Source organism: Choloepus didactylus, chromosome 3 (assembly GCF_015220235.1).
Source record: "Choloepus didactylus isolate mChoDid1 chromosome 3, mChoDid1.pri, whole genome shotgun sequence".
Taxonomy (NCBI): Eukaryota; Metazoa; Chordata; class Mammalia; order Pilosa; family Megalonychidae; genus Choloepus; species Choloepus didactylus.
This window is the reverse complement of record NC_051309.1, coordinates 107,770,124-107,788,421: the sequence shown is the minus strand read 5'-3', so window position 1 is coordinate 107,788,421 and position 18,298 is coordinate 107,770,124. Positions and strand designations below refer to the sequence as shown.

Genomic DNA, 18,298 nt, shown 5'->3' with positions numbered 1-18,298 from the left:
GGTGAACGGATCTGTCTCGCGAGCGCGCTTCCCCGCGGTGATCCCTGGTGTGGTTTTCTTTCTTTCTTTGACTGCTGAACGGATCTGTCTCGCGACCGAGTTTATTCGCGGCGATCCCAGGTGCGGTGAGTGTGAGGTACCTCTCTCCTTGAGTGCGGCGTTCCGTCTCTCACAGAATTCCGAGCCCCACGTTGGGCGCCAGTTTGTCCCGGCCGGCGGGACGTTCAACGGAAGCTCCAAATCCTGTGAGGGAGGAATGGTATGGGACAAGAGACACGAGGAATGACAGCAAGACAGGTTTTTGATCAAGCTGCAAAACTTTATTGAAGAGGCAGGGTATATATACCCTAAGGTAGAAGGAGTGGCTAGTATGAACGGGTGGCGGCCTAGGATTGGCTGCTGCTGTTGCTAGGGCGGATGGCAGATGTAAGGCTAGCACAGGATTGGTGGCTACTGTTGCTGGGGTAGAAGGCAGGTAGTAAAGCTAGCACTCTAGATGTGAATCTTAGGCGCAAACGGCTATCACTTCCATAGAAGGCTGAGGGCAGCTTAAGCTGTTGTTACATTAGCCCCAGCTGTCATGTTGCATATCTCCGGCATCGCTGAGGGTGGATTTTATACATGCTACCTTAATAGTCCCCAACAAAGACTTAATTCCAATTCTGCTCAACCTCTTCCAAAAAGTTGAACAGGAGTCAGTAATCCATATTGCATTCTGTGAGGCCAACGTCAACTTCATATAAAGGCCGGATAAAGATACCACAAGAAAGGAAAACTACAGTCCAATATCCCTTAGGAATATAGTTGGAAAAATACTTAACAAAATACAAGCAAACTCAAGCAACTTCTGGGAAGATGGTGGAATAAGAACAGGCAGAGCTCACTCCTCCACCAAAAGCATCTAGAGAACGGGCAGGGATTATCCAAAGCAGTATTCTGGGGCTCAGAAGACCTGGGAAGGATCGTTGCAACATATGAGGAAGAGCTGGATGAAAAAATGGAGAAACTATGACTGAGAAATTGTGATGTATGAACTCAGTCATGGAACCTGGTGCCCCTCCTCCAGCCCTGAGCCCAGCAGTTGTGGGATGGCTTGGTTCCCTCCAGCTGATGGGACATGGCACAGTCCTACTCCAACTGAAGGCCAGCAAAGTTAACTGTCTTGGTCCCACAGCCTAAAGCCTTTCCATGCAGGAGCTCAGAAGCTCACAGCTCCATTAATCCCACAAACTGAGAGACTTCAGCAAGAAACGAGTCTCCACTGTGGTTCCCATCACCATCTCCCACCTCCTTTCACCCCCCACTACCCACCACCACTGCACCAGCAGATGCAGTGCAGTCCTGGGCAAACTCTTGGCTGGAGAGGTTAACCCTCTCAGTCCTGCAGCCTAGAAACTTTCCATGCAGAAGCTCAAGAGCCCTCAGCTCAATTAGTTCCACCCAACCAAGAGACTGTAGTGAGAGACTGATCTCCACTGGGGTACCTGGCCACCACCTGAGGCTGGCAGATTTGGGTGCCTATGACTCTCAGCCAGCTGACTGCAATAGGTTGGGATAGACAGGGAGAACCTCCCCTCAAAAAAGTGGGGGACACCATACAGTCCTGTTCCAGATACTGGCTGGAAAGGGTGATCCTCTGGGTGTCACAGCTTTGAATCTTTCAATTCAGGATCACAAGATGCTCACACCCCCAATAATACCAAAGCCTGATAAAGATACTACAGGGAAAGAAAACTACAGATTAATCTCACTAATGAATATAAACGCAAAAATCCTCAACAAAATACTTGCAAACCAGATCCAACAGCACATTAAAAGAATTATACACCATGACCAAGTGGGTTTTATTCCAGTATGAAAGGGCTGTTCAACACAAGAAATCAACTAATGCAATATACCACATCAACAAATAAAAACAGAAGAACCACATGATTGATGCAGAAAAGTCATCTGACAAAATCCAGCATTCTTTCTTGATAAAAACATTTCAAACAGCAGGAATTGACAGAAACTTCCTCAACATGATTAAAAGCATATATGAAAAACCCACAGTTACCATTGTACTCAATGGTGAGCAATAGAAACCTTTCCCTCTAAGATCTGGAACAAGAAAAGGATGTCCACTGTCATCACTGTTATTCAACATTGTGCTAGAAGTTCTAGCTAGACCAATTAGGCAAGAAAAAGAAATAAAAGGCATCCAAATCAGAAAGGAAGAAGTAAAACTTTTGCTATTTACAGATGATGTGATTCTATATTTAGAAAACCCTGAAAAAAAACTATGACAAAGCTACTTGAGCTAATAAGCCAGCTCAGCAAAGTGGCAGAATACAAGATCAACATGCAAAAATCAATAGGTTTCTATACATCAGTAATAAGCTATCTGAGGAGATAATAAAAAAAATCCAATTATAATTGCAACTAAAAGAATTAAATATCTAGGAATAAACTTACTAAAAAAATGAAGGAACTGTACACAGAAAACTACAAAACATTGCTAAAAGAAATCAAAGAAGATCTAAATAAATGGAAAGATATCCCGTGTTCATGAATTGGAAAGCTGAAAGTCATTAAGATGTCAATTCTACCCAAATTGATCTACAGATTCAATGCAAGACAAATCAAAATTCCAATGGCCTACCCTGCAGAAATGGGAAAGTTATTTATCAAATTTATTTTGATAAATATTTGAGGGGCCTCAAATACCCAAAAACATATTGAAAAAGAAGAATTAAGTGAGAGGACTCACACTTCTGGACTTTAAAGCATATTATTAAGCCACAGTAGTCAAAATAGTATGGTACTGACATAAATATATACATATTGATCAATGGAATCAAATTGCTAGTCCAGAAATGGACCCTCAGATCTATGGTCAACTGATTTTTGGTTTTGTTGATGATATCTCTCTCATAAGTTAATTTTAAGAATTGAATTAGATGATACAATGTTGAATGCCATTTCTTGCATTCTTGCTAACATACGGAGAGAGGGTATGGTAATTTGCCACAGAAATGATAGAAAACACATGAAGCATTCGTGGCTTACTAAGTCACATCTGCCCCCTCTGAATGCAGCCAGGAATTGTTCTCCCATTTTAAGACCCAAGATTAGATTGTGTTCATCTTGAAAATTCAAGATATTCTCCATATTTTGAAGTCCTTAACTTAATCACATCTACAAAATCCTTTTTACAATGTAAGGTGACAAAATTCCTGATTCCAGGGATGAGGACAGAAGCATATTTGGGGAAAATTATTCTGCCTACACCTGGGCTTTCCCTGACCAAACTAAACCAATCATATCCTCTCTCCTGAGAATGTGAACTAGGAATGTGATAACCTGTGAGCCTTGAGGGTTTTACAGGATTAATTTTGGACAATCTACATGATATTCCAGGCCTCTCATTTTCCTCCTGACACTGGAATGTTGATACCTTTCCTGGGCTCTCCATTCTCCACACCTATCTGTCTAAGCCTCCAGCAGGGACACCAAGGGGTGAAAACAGAACAATTGCAGATGGCACCAAGGAAGGTCACCTGACACCCAGGAGACTGCCCCAATGTGTCTGAGGTATTTCATGAAGCCTTGTATTCCTGGAGTGACAAAATTTCATGAATGGCATCAGGGGTCCAATTACAAAATAGCGCAAATCCTTGATCCATGGGTATGGGAGAGGAGTGTAAAGGAAAACATGTAAAAGAGGGGATTAAAATAATATTTGTTCAATGTACTTCAACCATTGAATCTTTCTGTACCTCTCATTTCCAGCTCTTCCTTCAAGATAATTCTTTAAAAATATCGTACTTTCATTCAAGGCTTCCTGACAAAGTAATCCCAGTAAAAATGTGCAGCATAACCCCAAGAAATACAGAAGGAATTTGTGTTTTTACAGAAATACAATGCAAAATGATATATATCAAGATTTCACAATCAATTAGCAAATAATGTTAGAATATAAAGGACTTTTATTGGTGTTAATATGCAATTTATATTTCAACAGAGTATGCATTATTGAATTTTCTATAATGCATATATATTATGGAAAAAAATTGCTTATATTCCATATTGTATAATGCAGGAAAGGAAAGTACAGGATGATTTTAGAATGAATAATCTCATGGGTTAACTGATTTATTTTTATTTAGGAAAGTAGGAAATAGAGAAATGCTTGAAAACTCTTTAGAAACCTGATTTCAGAGAATCAGATGCATTAAGCATATATATTTTTTTCTGAATCTATTCATTCTCCCTTTCCCTTAAGATCTTGGAAACAAGAATCTGTCACTCAGATGAACATGTGGTTACCAGGGATTTTACGCAAACACTTCCTGCAATTGTAGAACAGGAAGGAGCCGGCATCGTGGAGAGCATTGGCGAGGGGGTGACCACAGTCAAACCAGGTACAGGATTCTCACTCAGGAAATGTGTCTCTGTTCAGGCCTCCCAAGATCATGCAGCCTGGAGGGGGAAACTGAGGCAGTGAGAGGTGAACGACCTGCACAGGTCCCAGCAGCAGCCAATGGCAGGTCAGGACTAGACAGGAGTGTCCTTGTTGCTCCTCTCCCTGCCTCACTTCCTCCCTGTGTCCAGCCATGGCCCCAGGACAGACCTCATGATTCTCTCCTTCAGCAGTGACTTATGGGTTCCTCCTAGACATCAGGAGCCAGGGTAGATCCTGGGGATGCTGGGAGACCAAAGGACACAGAGGAACTGCCATGCTGGAGTTCACACTCTAATAACACCATTTCAGTGTTCCTGAGCACTGCCTTCCTTCAGGGCCCAAAACAGAACTACACATGGGACAAGGGAAGAACTATATGAGCTGAGGAACAAAAAGATATCTATGTCCTGAGACTCCAGTAATTGTGACTCACTGAGTTCACAGGATGGGGCTAGGAGGCTCTGGCTGAATCACCATGAAAACTTTTCTGTCCAGCAGTGGAGCCTGTGCACTGATTCCTCTTCCCATGTGGCCTCTGTTCCTCAACATGGAACCAGTGAAACAGACCATATGGAAGAGACCTGGCAGAAAGCATCCTGCCAGAGGAGTGTCTATTTTATTATCTTAAACCATAGCTAAAATTATGTGACTAAGAATTATTGAGCAAATATTCATTTTTAATATTTAGTATATACTAATTGCATTTTACATTATTATAGATGAAAATTTTAGAGGTAAGTGGTGAATACAATGAAAATTTCCATGCTATCATTTCCACCTAAAGATTACCTATTATATTTTTTGGTCCAATCAGTATTTCAATAGTATAGAATAGGTAGCATGGTTGATTAAAAATAAAATTATGTTTAATTATGAAAAATTTCTTTAGCCAGTAGATGCAATCTCTTCTTTTACCAAAATTTAACTGACTCCTGAACAGAAAAAAAAAAATAGCTGTCTGGTTTGAGTTTGAAATTTTAGTATTCCCTTTTTACAAATATAATTAATAATTACTTATAATAAACTATAAGTAATAAAATGACACCCATGCTTTACACCCCTGCTCCCTCCACCACAGGGAAAAAGTAGATAACTTGCAAATTAAGTTAACAGCCTAAATCCATTTAAGTCAGGATTTCTTATTCTATTACAAAGTGTCTGCCTTAGGAGTAATTGAAGTACTCAGGGAAATTTCTCAAATTCTTCTTCATTGCCGCATTCTTTTTAGTATTCATTTAAAGTACTAAGAAAAAAATAAGCATTTACTTCATAGTAAACATAAGCAAGAGATTTATAAACCATTATTATCAAAACTTTCAATATTATTGTAAACCAAATTATTACAAAAAACAGATTACCATATGATGGTCAGCATGCAAATAAAACTTAAATTTATGCTTATAGTAAGAATGTTTAAGAATTAATTAACCAAGGATTAAATGGGACAAAGTGTATAAATCCTGTGTAGAAATCTAGATGCACCAAAAAATAATTATTCAGACAGTAAAATAATACTAATTTATATTATTTTCCACATTTGTATTTCTTTCTTGGAATATTCAGGCCCAGAAAAAAAACAAGTTGGTAAACAATACTGACAGGCATATTCCAATGACCATAAGAGTGATTGCACTCTTTTTCTTGGGAGACGTTTCCAAGACATATGCCACTAATACATGCACCTATGCTTAACATCTTGTTCTATAAATTCTTGGGTTTTTCTTAAATTTCTTAATGCAATTTTATTGAAATATATTCATATACCATACAATCATCCAAAGTGTACAACAGTTGTTCACAGTGTCATCATATAGTTGTGCATTCATCACCACAAACAATTTTTGAACATTTTCATTACTCAAAAATAAAAATAAAAATAAAAATGAAATTAAAAGTAAAAAATAACACCTAAAACATCCTATAGCCCTCTTCCTCACCTAGTATTCGTTTAATTTTTGTCCCCATTTTTCTATCCATCTGTCCATACACTGGATAAAGTGAGTGCGAGCTATAAGGTTTTCAGTCACACAGTCACACCATATAAGCTGTAAAGTCATATAATCACCTTCAAGAATCAAGGATACTGGACTGCAGTTCAATAGTTTCAGGTACTTTCTGCTAGCTATTCTAATAAACTAAAAACTAAAAAGGGATATTTGTATAATATATAAGAGTAACTTCCAGAATGACCTCTTGACTGTATTTGAGATCTCTCAGTCACTGAAACTTTATTTTGATCCACTTCTCTTCTCCCTTTTCATCCAGAAGTCCTTCTCAATCTTATGGTGCCAGGCCCAGGCTCATCCCCAGGAGTCCCATCCCATGTTGCCAGGGAGACCTATACCCCTGGGAGCCATGTCCCACATAGTGGGGGAGGGCAGCAAGTCCACCTGCCAAGTTGGCTTTGAGAAAGAGGACACATCTTAGCAACAAAAGAGGTTCTCTGGGGGAGACTCTCAGGCACAATTATAAGCAGGCTTAGCCTGTCCTTTGCAGTAACAAGCTTCATAAGGTCAAACCCCTAGATCGAGGGTTTGGCCTACTAAACTGGTAGTCCCCAGTGCTTGAGAGAATATCAGGAATTCCCCAGCTGGGGAAGCTTAATATTTCCACATTTTTCCCCAGTCCCTTAAGGGGGCTTTGCAAATACTGTTTATTCTCTGCCCAAATTACTCTGGAATGTATCAGGGCTTCATGCTAATCTGTACAAACCCACCAGATCTCACTCCCTATTCAAGGTTCCATGTAATTATGGTGTTTGAGTAAACTGACCATACAAATTAAATTATATAGTGTGCTACAGAAAATACAGATTTTGGACCAAAAACCTCTCTTCCTTTGGTCCAACACAGAAGCTGAAGTTTTAAAACACAGTCAATATCATTCTCTCTTGGGTAGAAATTTAATAATAATTTGATTTATCCTCTTCCAGGTGATAAAGTCATCCTACTGAGTTTCCCCAGTGTGGAAAATGAATCATATGTAAATACCCAGAGGCCAACTACTGCATGAAAACTCCATACTTTGCATGGAGAGCCAGTGAGTTTCCACAGCAGGTAAGCTCCTGTCTCATGCCCTTCTGTTTCTGTCTCTATTACACTGACCAGTCTGACCATCCCTCGGGGAACCATGCAGGATGGCACCACCAGGTTCACCTGCAGAGGGAAGCCCATCCACAACTTCGTCAGCACCAGCACCTTCTCTGAGTACACAGTGGTGAATGAGACTGCTGTGGTCAAGATCGATGCAGCTGCACCACTGGAGAAAGTCTGCCTCATTGGCTGTGGCTTTTCTACTGGTTTTGGGTCTGCAGTCAAAGTTGCCAAAGTAGGAATGACCACAGGCAATAACACCACATATACTCAAACTGTCAGAAACATTTATTTCACAGGAATCATGGATCATTCCTGTAAGTTAAGTGATAGTTTTCCCCTTGCTACCAAAACAGCATTGATAGACTATAAAGAATGTAGGGTGTGACTATGGATAAAATATGACTCCCAAAGGAATTGAGATAATGCCTAAAGAAATTCATTTTCTTATCAGAGATGAACAAGCTTTCAATACTTAAGAAGGTTGAATAGAGGAGTCCAAACAATTTCTGATAACATTGCTAACAATCATTTCTGAATCCATTCTTGTTCTTTCTGAAATACAGGTCACCCTGGGCTCCACCTGTGTTGCGATTGGCCTTGGAGGAGTCGGTTTGTCCGTCATCAGCAGCTGTAAGGCAGCTGGAGCAGCCAGGATCATTGTGGTGGATATCAAAAAGGACAGATTTGCAAAGGTCAAAAAGCTGGGTGCCACTGAATGAGTCAGCCCTCAGGATTTCAAGAAACCTGCCAAGAAGGTGCTGGCAGAAATGAATGGAGTGGTGTGGACTTTTCCTTTGAAGTCATTGTTTGGCTGGACACCATGATATACCATAACATGCACTGGTTCATGCATCTTTTATCAAGGGTATGTTTTTAAATAGTAGAATATTAATATTAAGTATAAGTACTATTTTTAAATTATAAGTTGCAATATTCTACCTCCTACTTCTTATTTATGATTATTTTCTTCATTATTCTAAGGAAAGTTTCATTCTATCAGTTGACAAAACATGTCTCAAGTCATAGATCCCCTTTAGAGGAACTATGCTTAATATTAAGTGATTATAAATTTATTTTATTAAATTTTAGTAAACAAACTCAAAGTGAAGGAAATATAAATAATACAATTTCTATTCTCAAACTGAGAAAATTTGATTTTCCTCACATTTAACAAAAATCTTTTAATAATTTTTATATGTTTAATGAATTTAGATTTCTTTTTACATATCATACTTTGACCAAAATGAATAATGATCAATTTTAGGTCAAAAAATTATTCTGTTATCAAAAATATGCCCTAAAGAAAGTTACTGTTTTAATATTCCCACAGCAGACAGCACAAGGCCTGGCATTGAATAGGCACTCAGTATCCATGTATGGGACTGAAACCTATACAGGATTAATAGATTTTACTACCAAAGTTAATGCATATTTTACATGCATGTAAAATAGTATTGAAAGACCATATATATCTCATAACATTACAAACATAAAATAGCACTGCATAATATTACATGCATGTAAAATACTTAGCATACTGCCACCTGGCTATCAATAAGCATTCAATGAATTTCAGCTGATGTTATAATAAAACACCATTTCCAATCTTGAAGTTCTTACATCATCTTTGGAATGTCCATCATATTACTTTTATATAAATATCAATTGTAATGGCCGACATCCTTCCAGCTACATTCCACCTAACCAGAATTCTCTAAAACAGTACTGAAAAATTCCCCAAATCAATAAATCCCCATTGTTGAGATTCCCCAGTAAGTTCAAGCAATTTCAGTCCTATGGAGCAGCACCCTGAGTAATAATTGTTGCAGCCTTGATCTGGGATTATATCTTACACACAACTGAAGTTCCAAAAGAATCCCACTTTTTGCAAGATGATAGTTTTTCTTCTTAGTTCTTTTCTATTGTTTTTCTCCTATATTCTCACATGGACTAGATTGTTACTTTAGTTGATGATACCAAATTATCTGATAACTACAAGTCTGTTGGATATCTGATCTTCCATATCATACTCCAAACCCAAAGGATTATTAAATATATATTCCTGTGGAATCCTAAACCATTTTCTTTCTACAGAATGTATTCAAAAACCTGACTGGAGGACAAAGTCATCTGGACTCTCTTTGGAGATTCTAGAATAATAACTGAAGTTTAATGTAAAACCAATATATCTTTTTCAGAGATAAAAATAACATGTGCAAAATGAGATAGACAATGAAATAAGGATCCACTAAAAGGGAGAGCAGCAATTGGAAAAGAGACAAATTTTGATTATGTAATCAACATTACTTTTGTTCAGCGTCACTTCTTGTTTAACATCAGAATACTTGGTCTAAGTACAAGGTTCAAAGTACTTGCTAAATAAATAAATAAGAAATGATTAACCACCTGATATTTGGCCTAAGATTTATGTGATGATGAAACATTACCCTTTTTTGGGGAACCAAATATATCTGTCTTTGCAATGATGATTGCCTCCTTAATGCATTATATGAAAAAATTATGCACACACAATTACATCCATATAGTCTCTTATCCAAAAATATTTTCTGTGCATTCCCTAATGTCACAGCTACTAACCTTCACACAAAGGAGAAAAAAGAAGAAAAAGACAACATCTACCCTCCACATACACACAAGCTAAACTGATATATGAATAATTTAGGGTGTATTATGAGTGGGTATTATCAAAGAACCTATTTTTACAATGCAAAATATTAAATTCCATTTCATCTTGAGGTGCTGTTATGCTGTCATGAGGCATTTGGCTTGAGTTCATTATAAGGGGGCTTCCAGAATTCACAAAACTTTCCATGAACGCTAGGTTGCTGTTGACCGGACAGGGGCAATTTATGGTGGTAACCTATTTTTCCCATTTGCTAATGCTGCCATTATGCAAAATACCAGAAATGAATTGGCTTTTATAAAGGGGGGTTATTAGGTTATAAAGTTACAGTTCTAAGGTCATAGAAATGTCCAGACTAAGACATCAACAAGATGATACCTTCACAGAAGAACAGCGATTGCATCCAGAACACCTCTGTCAGCTGGGAAGATAAGTGACTGGCATCTGCTGGTCCTTTGCTCCTGGGTTGTGTTTCAAAATGGCTTTCTCCAAAATGTCTCTTGGCTCCTCTTGCTCAGCTCCTGTGCGTCCTTGCTACTTTCTCCCTGAGCATTTCTCTGTAAGCATCTGAGGGTTCTCTTAGCTTCTCCAGGGCAAACTCTGGGCTTCATCTCTTAGCCTAGCTTCTCCAAACATCCTTCTGTTGCATCTCCAAGCATCTTCAAGCATCAGCATCAGTGTCAGCTCTTCAGCCCAGAATGGGCAGGGCCACACCTCCATGGAAATAATTTAATCAAAGGTGTCATACAGTTGGTGAGTCGCATCTCCATGGAAACACTCAATCATGAGGTTCCACCCAACAAGATTGGGTTAAAAGATCATGACTTTTGAAGGGGACATAATATATCCAAACTGGCACAGTTTTTAAGGTTAAGGACCAAATTTTTATTAACCTCAGGATTTTTTCCATTTTATGACTGACAAAGCCAGGTTTTTGAAAAGCAGTTTGGTCAAAGTTAAGCTAAAAGTCCTGATATATCCTTTGGCTCCAAATCCACTAGATGAGGAACAAATGCAGACAGAATATCCCAAGACACACCTTCTGAAGTCCCAATAAAATATCTAGGACCTAATGCAAACCCACTTTTCCTACTGGTGACTGGAAAATGGACTGAAATATCCAGGAGGACCCAGGAAATTCATAGCAATAGTTCATGTCTGCACTTTTTGTACAAATTTAGACAACTGTTAAATTGGCTCCTTGACTTTGGTCATAATCATCTGTACTATAATTTCTCCATGAAAGAGCTGATACTAAAGAGCCATAGTTTACTTGGGGGTAAACAAAAATGCAAAAAAGTCAAATTGCAGCAGAAAGATATTAAAATATATTATCACTAACAGCAATCTGTGGAATTCAGCTCATTTTATGCACTTTTAATTTAATTCCATTTAAAAAGTATCATCTCCAATTCTCCTATCTACCACTGTCTGAATCTACCAGTAATGCCTTCTTCTTTCTAGGCTTTAAAAGTAAAGATCCTGATGCAAAACTTGTGGCTGATTTTAAGTCCAGCAAGTTTCCACTGGATCCATTAGTAACTCATGTCTTACCTTTGGAAAAACTAAATGAAGGATTTAACCTGTTTTGCTCTGGAAAGAGGTAGATATTTTCCTCTTTTGTTGGTGGGGGGTAGGCCAGCAGAGAAAAAATTTTTTGCTCAGGGATTAGACATATCAATGAGAAGGTAGAAAGATGAGAAAAATATTAGAATGCTGGATTATCTCTTACCAGTTCATTTGCATTGCAGAATATTTTACATCTTATTGTGAGAAGCCAAGAACAGTTGCTTTGCATTTCAATTTTGTTAAAGCCAAATTTTGTGAGTTGCCACAAATCTGAATCATCACAGCAGTTCAGCCTCTTGACAGGAGGACACTCACCCTTGAAAGGAAAGAGGATTAGATTCACACAGTCATCATCAGACTATGGGGCCCCTGCAGCCTCTGCCTGGCCCCTAAACAGGCTGACCACTGATGGACAGGAATTCAGATTATAATCAGGACATCCGAAAACTTTCATTATAGGAGTAAGTGGATCTTCATTGGAATTATTATTTCTACAAATCTTGTGTCTTCATAAAAAACACTGATTGTTACAGTTATTTCTTTTTGCAGTACACAAAGATATTTTCACATAAAAAAATTGCTGTAAAAGGGTACAGTCCAAAATCATATTTTTAAAAAATGGGTTATGAATATAAGCCAATGCAATTTTCAACCTCTAACATTTAACTTTCAACACCACCTAATAAGATGAATTTTGTCAACCTGCATTGATAAGAGGCTCAACTAGCAAAAGATAGTTTAATTCAACCCCCACCTTCTAGCTCCACAATCCATCCATTTTCTGCATCCTCAGTCTACTTCTCATGAGGTTTTCAATTTAAATAGTATTATCTTAGGCAACCAGAAGCCTATTATACTAGGCACTAAATCAAGATTTTATAATCTTGAGAAAGCCAAGAAACTAATATCAACAGAACTCCAACTACTATACAAAGGGTCTTATCAGCAGTATCTCTTGTGATTCCCAACAAATGCTAATATATAGTCTCAATTTCACTGTTTAAGAGTGGGAAAAACAAGACTCAGAGAGGTCATGCAGTTAGTAAACAGGAGAGCAAGAATTCAAACTTAGACCTATTCCTTAGGAAAGCTAATTTCTTTTCTATTACATTGCACTGACTCACAAGAACTCAAACTTGCATACAGTCATATACATACATACATATACATACATATGTACATGTATGTATATATATATAAATAATATGGAACACAGTAGTCAACAAATTTTATTCATTGTCTCTTGGCACTTTTGTTTAGGTTGAGGTTTATATGAGATAATGCGTGAAAAGCATCTACAAAGTGCATGGCAGATAGCCAGAAATTATTACATGTAATTATCCATAACTGTTTTATATTCATTAATATGCCAGGTACTAGGGATTTCAAAAATGATATTTGAAGATACTACTATAACAGGAAAGTATAAAAGGAAGTTATATTACAATGTGATGAGTGAGCTTATGTTTAAAGAAAACATGAAAGAGAAAGGTGAGCTTCTTTTTTAAGTGTCTGTACTTAAATACATGGGAATGGGAATGGAGTGACTGAAAATACAACTAGGTTTCCACTGCAACACATCAAATCCTCCTGGGACTCTCATGAGGAAGAGTATCAAATATCTTGTGTTAAAATATTAATGTTTTTTCTTTTCTATTTCAGTATCCTGACATTTTGAAGCATGAAGATGCCTTTACTTGCACCTGCCTTCTGGCTGCCCCATGTCCTCATCATCTAGAAACCCAGATCAACACCAGTACTGACCCTGCCCTTCAGAGATGCACACCAGAGCATTCCAAAAGAAACAGAAACTTCTGGGAAAACATTTTTTTTCAGTATTTTAAACATAAATAATTTCTTAGCACACTTTCAGGTCTACAGAAAAATTGCACAGAAAGTACTTCCCAAATATGCATTCTTTCCCACACATATGGGCAATTTCTCCTAGTAACATCTTGCATTAGTGTGATACATTTGTAAAGATTCATGACACAATATTAATACATTTTCATTGTTATTACTATTATTATTATTAACTAAAGTTTCTGGGTTACTTTGGGTTCACCCTTTATGTTGCATAGTTCTTTGAGTTTTTACAAATGCATGATTTCATATTTCCACCATTACAGTATCATACAGAATAGTTTCACTGCCCTAAAAATACCCTGTGCTTTGTGAAATTATCTTCACAAGCAAATGTCTGAACTCCAAGTGAGACAGATGAAATGCTGAGCATCAGCTGAGTAATGGAGGCCAGTAAAATTTCCTTCTTGATCATTCTATATTTGTTGTCTTTCCCATTGAGTAAAGATATTTCTTATGACTTCATACCCTTTTTGTGCCTTTGCTTCCCTTAGTCATTGAAGCCCAGTGAAGGGAGCTCTCATTATCTGTGCCCTCAACACACACGTGATGGGCTACTGTACTTGCAGCCATCAACTTCTACCTCTATTCCCACTACCTGTAATTCCCTTCTGATGAAATGTTCAAAGTTCTGGGGAAAAACTACAGCATGAAACTGTATAGAGTCAGATTTACAAGTGGAGAAGATCAAGATCATCTAAACTCAGGGTCATTCTTAGTAACTCAAGGAAAAATCCATTTTCATAAAGTAAAGGGAATTGGTTTTTACTATTTATACTGCTTACTTGCAGTGTTTAAAGGATTTTCCTTTGAAAGCAGGTTTTCTGTTATTTGTGATGAAGTGAGGTACAAATATTAAAAGCAAAATTGAACTATTCCTAGAACCACACTCAAATACTTCTAAGTTTTACTCATTAAAGTGTTTAATTGTTTAAATAGTTTTTTCTGATTAGAATTGGTTAAGAATTAAGGTATAATGTAATTTAAAATAACAGGGTGGCTTGAAGTACAGGGATTGTAAGGATGCCATTGTGAACTCACGAACAGTGCTAGTTTGAATATATTATGTCCCACAAAAGACATATTCTTTAATGCAATCTTGTTGGGGCAGACATGTAAGTATTGATTAGGTTGGAATCTATTAATTGAGTGTTCCCATGGAGATGTGACTCAATCAACTTTGGGCAAGACTTTGGTTGGATAATTTCCATTATGTATCCTGTGTATCCTGTGTATCCTGTCCATTCCGAGTGGGTATAAATTAAATCATTGGAGCTATATAAACAAGCTGAAAGACAGAGGGAACTCAGAACAGCTGAGAGTGACATTTATAAAACACCACACCCCACAAAAGCAGGATACATACTTTTCTCAAGTGCCCATGGAACATTCTCTAAAATAGACCACATGTTGGGTGTGATGGTTGGGTTCATGTGTCAACTTGGCTAGGTGGCCTAGCTGTCTGGTCAAGCGGGCACTGGCCTGACGATTCCTGTGAGGCTATTTGAGGCTGGTTGGTTTGTCGGATCATCAGTCAATTGACTGCAGCTGACTGATGACTCATCAAGGGGCGTGCTTCCACAGTGAGAGAATGCAATTGGCTGGATTTGGTCCGGGTGATCAGTTGGAGGCTTATAAGCCGGACGGTTAGAGAACCTTCACTTCTTCAGCTGCTCAGTGAAGCTTTTCCTGGGGAGCTCGTCGAAGTTGCCAGTTCGTTTCCTGAGGAGTTCGTCAAAGTTGTTGGTTCGTTTCCTGAGGAGTTCTTCAAAGTTGCCGGTTCGTTTCCTGAGGAGTTCGTCAAAGTTGTCGGTTCGTTTCCCGAGGAGTTCGTCGGACGTCTTCCTTGGAGTTGACAGCTTGTTGACGGCTCTGCAGAATTTGGACTCGTGCGCTCCCGCAGTTGCGTGAGTCACTTTTACAATTTGATAATAAGAGACATCTCTCATTGATTCTGTTTCCAAGGAGAACCCTAACTAATACAACTTGGTACCGAGAGTGGTTCTTGAGAAACGGAATCTTAAAATGGGCTTTTACAACTTGTTTTCTACTCTGATTAGATTCAGAGGCACTAATGACTCTATTTCCAATAATCAAGAGGGTACTAAGAGTCCATGGCAGGAGTTGGCAAAGGAAATACGCAAAATAGCACCATTTGATTCTCCTAATTGTGCTCTAGTACGAAGCGAGGCTCTGGGTGACAGCGTTTTCGACACTTTCACAGAGTTTTGCAGTATTAAGAAGTATAATGATGTTGGCTGGCTGCTCTTAGATACTTTGGATACAGTTGTAAGAGAAAGGGATGAGCTAAAGGCTTCAAATTCAAAACTTGAATGCCGTATGACAGATGTAAAGAGTTCCATCTGTGCACTGAAAGAAAATCTTATTTTCTGTGCCCGCAGACTGGAGGTTTCTGAAAATCAGACGCAGTCTCTTATTGTGCGAGTAGCACATTTACAGCGTAAACTAAAATCTCAACCTCTCAGGGTGTCTGCTGTTAAAGTAAAGGCATTGATTGGAAAAGAATGGGACCCAGAAACTTGGGATGGAGACATATGGATTGATAATAATGACAGTGAGGACATTGGAACCCTGGATTCTGCTGGGTCATTGTTAGATTTACCTGTAGAGGGCTGTCCTGGGGAAACAGCTTCTCTGCCTCCAGTCTGCCCTAAGGAGCCTGCCACGCAACTCCCACCTAAGGAGATTGACCCTTCAATGCCTGCTAATCTTGTAATCACCTCCCCTGAGGAAGCAGCCCTCATTCTTTTGTCTGGAGAGACTAATCCTGTTTTAAGAGATGAAAATGCAACAGAGTGCCCTGAGGTGAATGGCTTGAGAGATAATTCTAGCTCTTTTCATGACCCACCTCCACCACCAGTTTTTGCTTCAAGACCTATAACTAGGCTCAAGTCCCAACAAGCCCCAAAGGGTGAGGTACAAAGTGTGACCCATGAGGAAGTACGCTATACTCCAAAAGAACTGTATGAGTTTTCCAACTTATACAGACAGAAACCAGGGGAATATGTGTGGGAATGGATATTGAGAGTGTGGGATAATGGTGGAAGGAATATAAGGTTGGATCAGGCTGAATTTACTGATATGGGCCCACTAAGCAGAGATTCTGCATTCAATGTTGTAGCTCGAGGGTTTAGAAAGGGTGTTAACAGTTTGTTTGGGTGGCTGGCTGAAACCTGGATCAAAAGGTGGCCAGCATTACCAGAAGTTGAAATGCCAGAACTGCCCTGGTATAATGTGGAGGAGGGGATTCAAAGGCTTAGAGAGATTGGAATGTTAGAGTGGATTTATCATGGAAAACTTGCTCACACAGCCCTGGAATGTCCAGAGGACACACCTTTTACCAGGACTGTAAGGAATAAATTTGTGAAACTAGCTCTATCATCCCTGAAGAGCTCTGTAGTCGCCCTTCTCTGTAGGTCAGATATTACTGTAGGAACTGCTGTCACTGAACTGGAATCCTTAAACACAATGGGGATAATCGGGTCCCGAGTCAGCAGAAGCCAAGTGCCTGCAGTTAATCACCACAGACAAGGTGGACAGGGCTACCATAATGGAAAACAGGCTCAAAGCAGCAATCAAAATAATATGACTCGCAGAGACTTATGGCGTTGGCTAGTGGATCATGGAGTACCAAGTAGTAAAATAGATGGGCAATCGACTAAATTCTTGTTTGAACTATATAAGCAGAAGAATTCTAGGCCACGTGAACAAAAATCTCCCTTGAATTACAAAAACAGAGAGTCACGGCCCCTTAATCAATTCCCAGACTTGAGACAGTTTACAGATCCAGAGCCTCTTGAATGAAGGGAAGGCCGGGTACCCTTGGAGAAGGACCCTGTCACACTGCCAAAAATTTACACTGTTAATCTTCCTCCCAGCCTTCCCCAGGGGGACCTACGGCCTTTTACCAGGGTGACTGTGCGTTGGGGAAAAGGAAACGATCAGATATTTCGTGGATTATTAGACACTGGGTCAGAAGTGACATTAATTCCCGGAGACCCAAAACGTCACTCTGGTCCACCAGTCAAAGTTGGGGCTTATGGAGGTCAGATGATTGATGGAGTTTTAGCCCAGGTCCATCTCACAGTGGGTCCAGTGGGTCCCCGGACCCATTCTGTGGTTATTTCCCCAGTGCCGGAATGCATAATTGGAATAGACATACTCAGCAACTGGCAGAATCCTCACATTGGTTCCCTGACTCCTGGAGTGAGGGCTATTATGGTGGGAAAGGCCAAGTGGAAGCCACTAGAGCTGCCTCTGCCTAGCAAAGTAGTGAACCAGAAGCAATACCGGATTCCTGGAGGGATTGCAGAGATTAATGCCACTCTTAAGGACTTGAAGGATGCAGGGGTGGTGATTCCCAACACATCCCCATTCAACTCTCCTATTTGGCCTGTGCAGAAAACAGATGGGTCTTGGAGGATGACTGTGGATTATCGTAAGCTTAACCAGGTGGTGACTCCAATTGCAGCTGCTGTCCCAGATGTGGTATCATTGCTTGAGCAAATCAACACATCCCCTGGTACCTGGTATGCAGCTATTGATCTGGCAAATGCTTTTTTCTCAATTGCTGTCAGCAAGGACCACCAGAAACAGTTTGCATTTAGCTGGCAAGGCCAGCAGTTTACATTCACCGTGCTACCTCAGGGTTATATCAACTCT

General features: G+C 39.2%; 1 pseudogene; it reads left to right on the top strand.

Annotated features, from left to right (window-relative positions):
- The first annotated feature begins 7,548 nt into the window (after nt 1-7,548).
- Nucleotides 7,549-13,443, top strand: LOC119529683 (annotated as a pseudogene).
- The last annotated feature ends 4,855 nt before the right edge of the window (nt 13,444-18,298 follow it).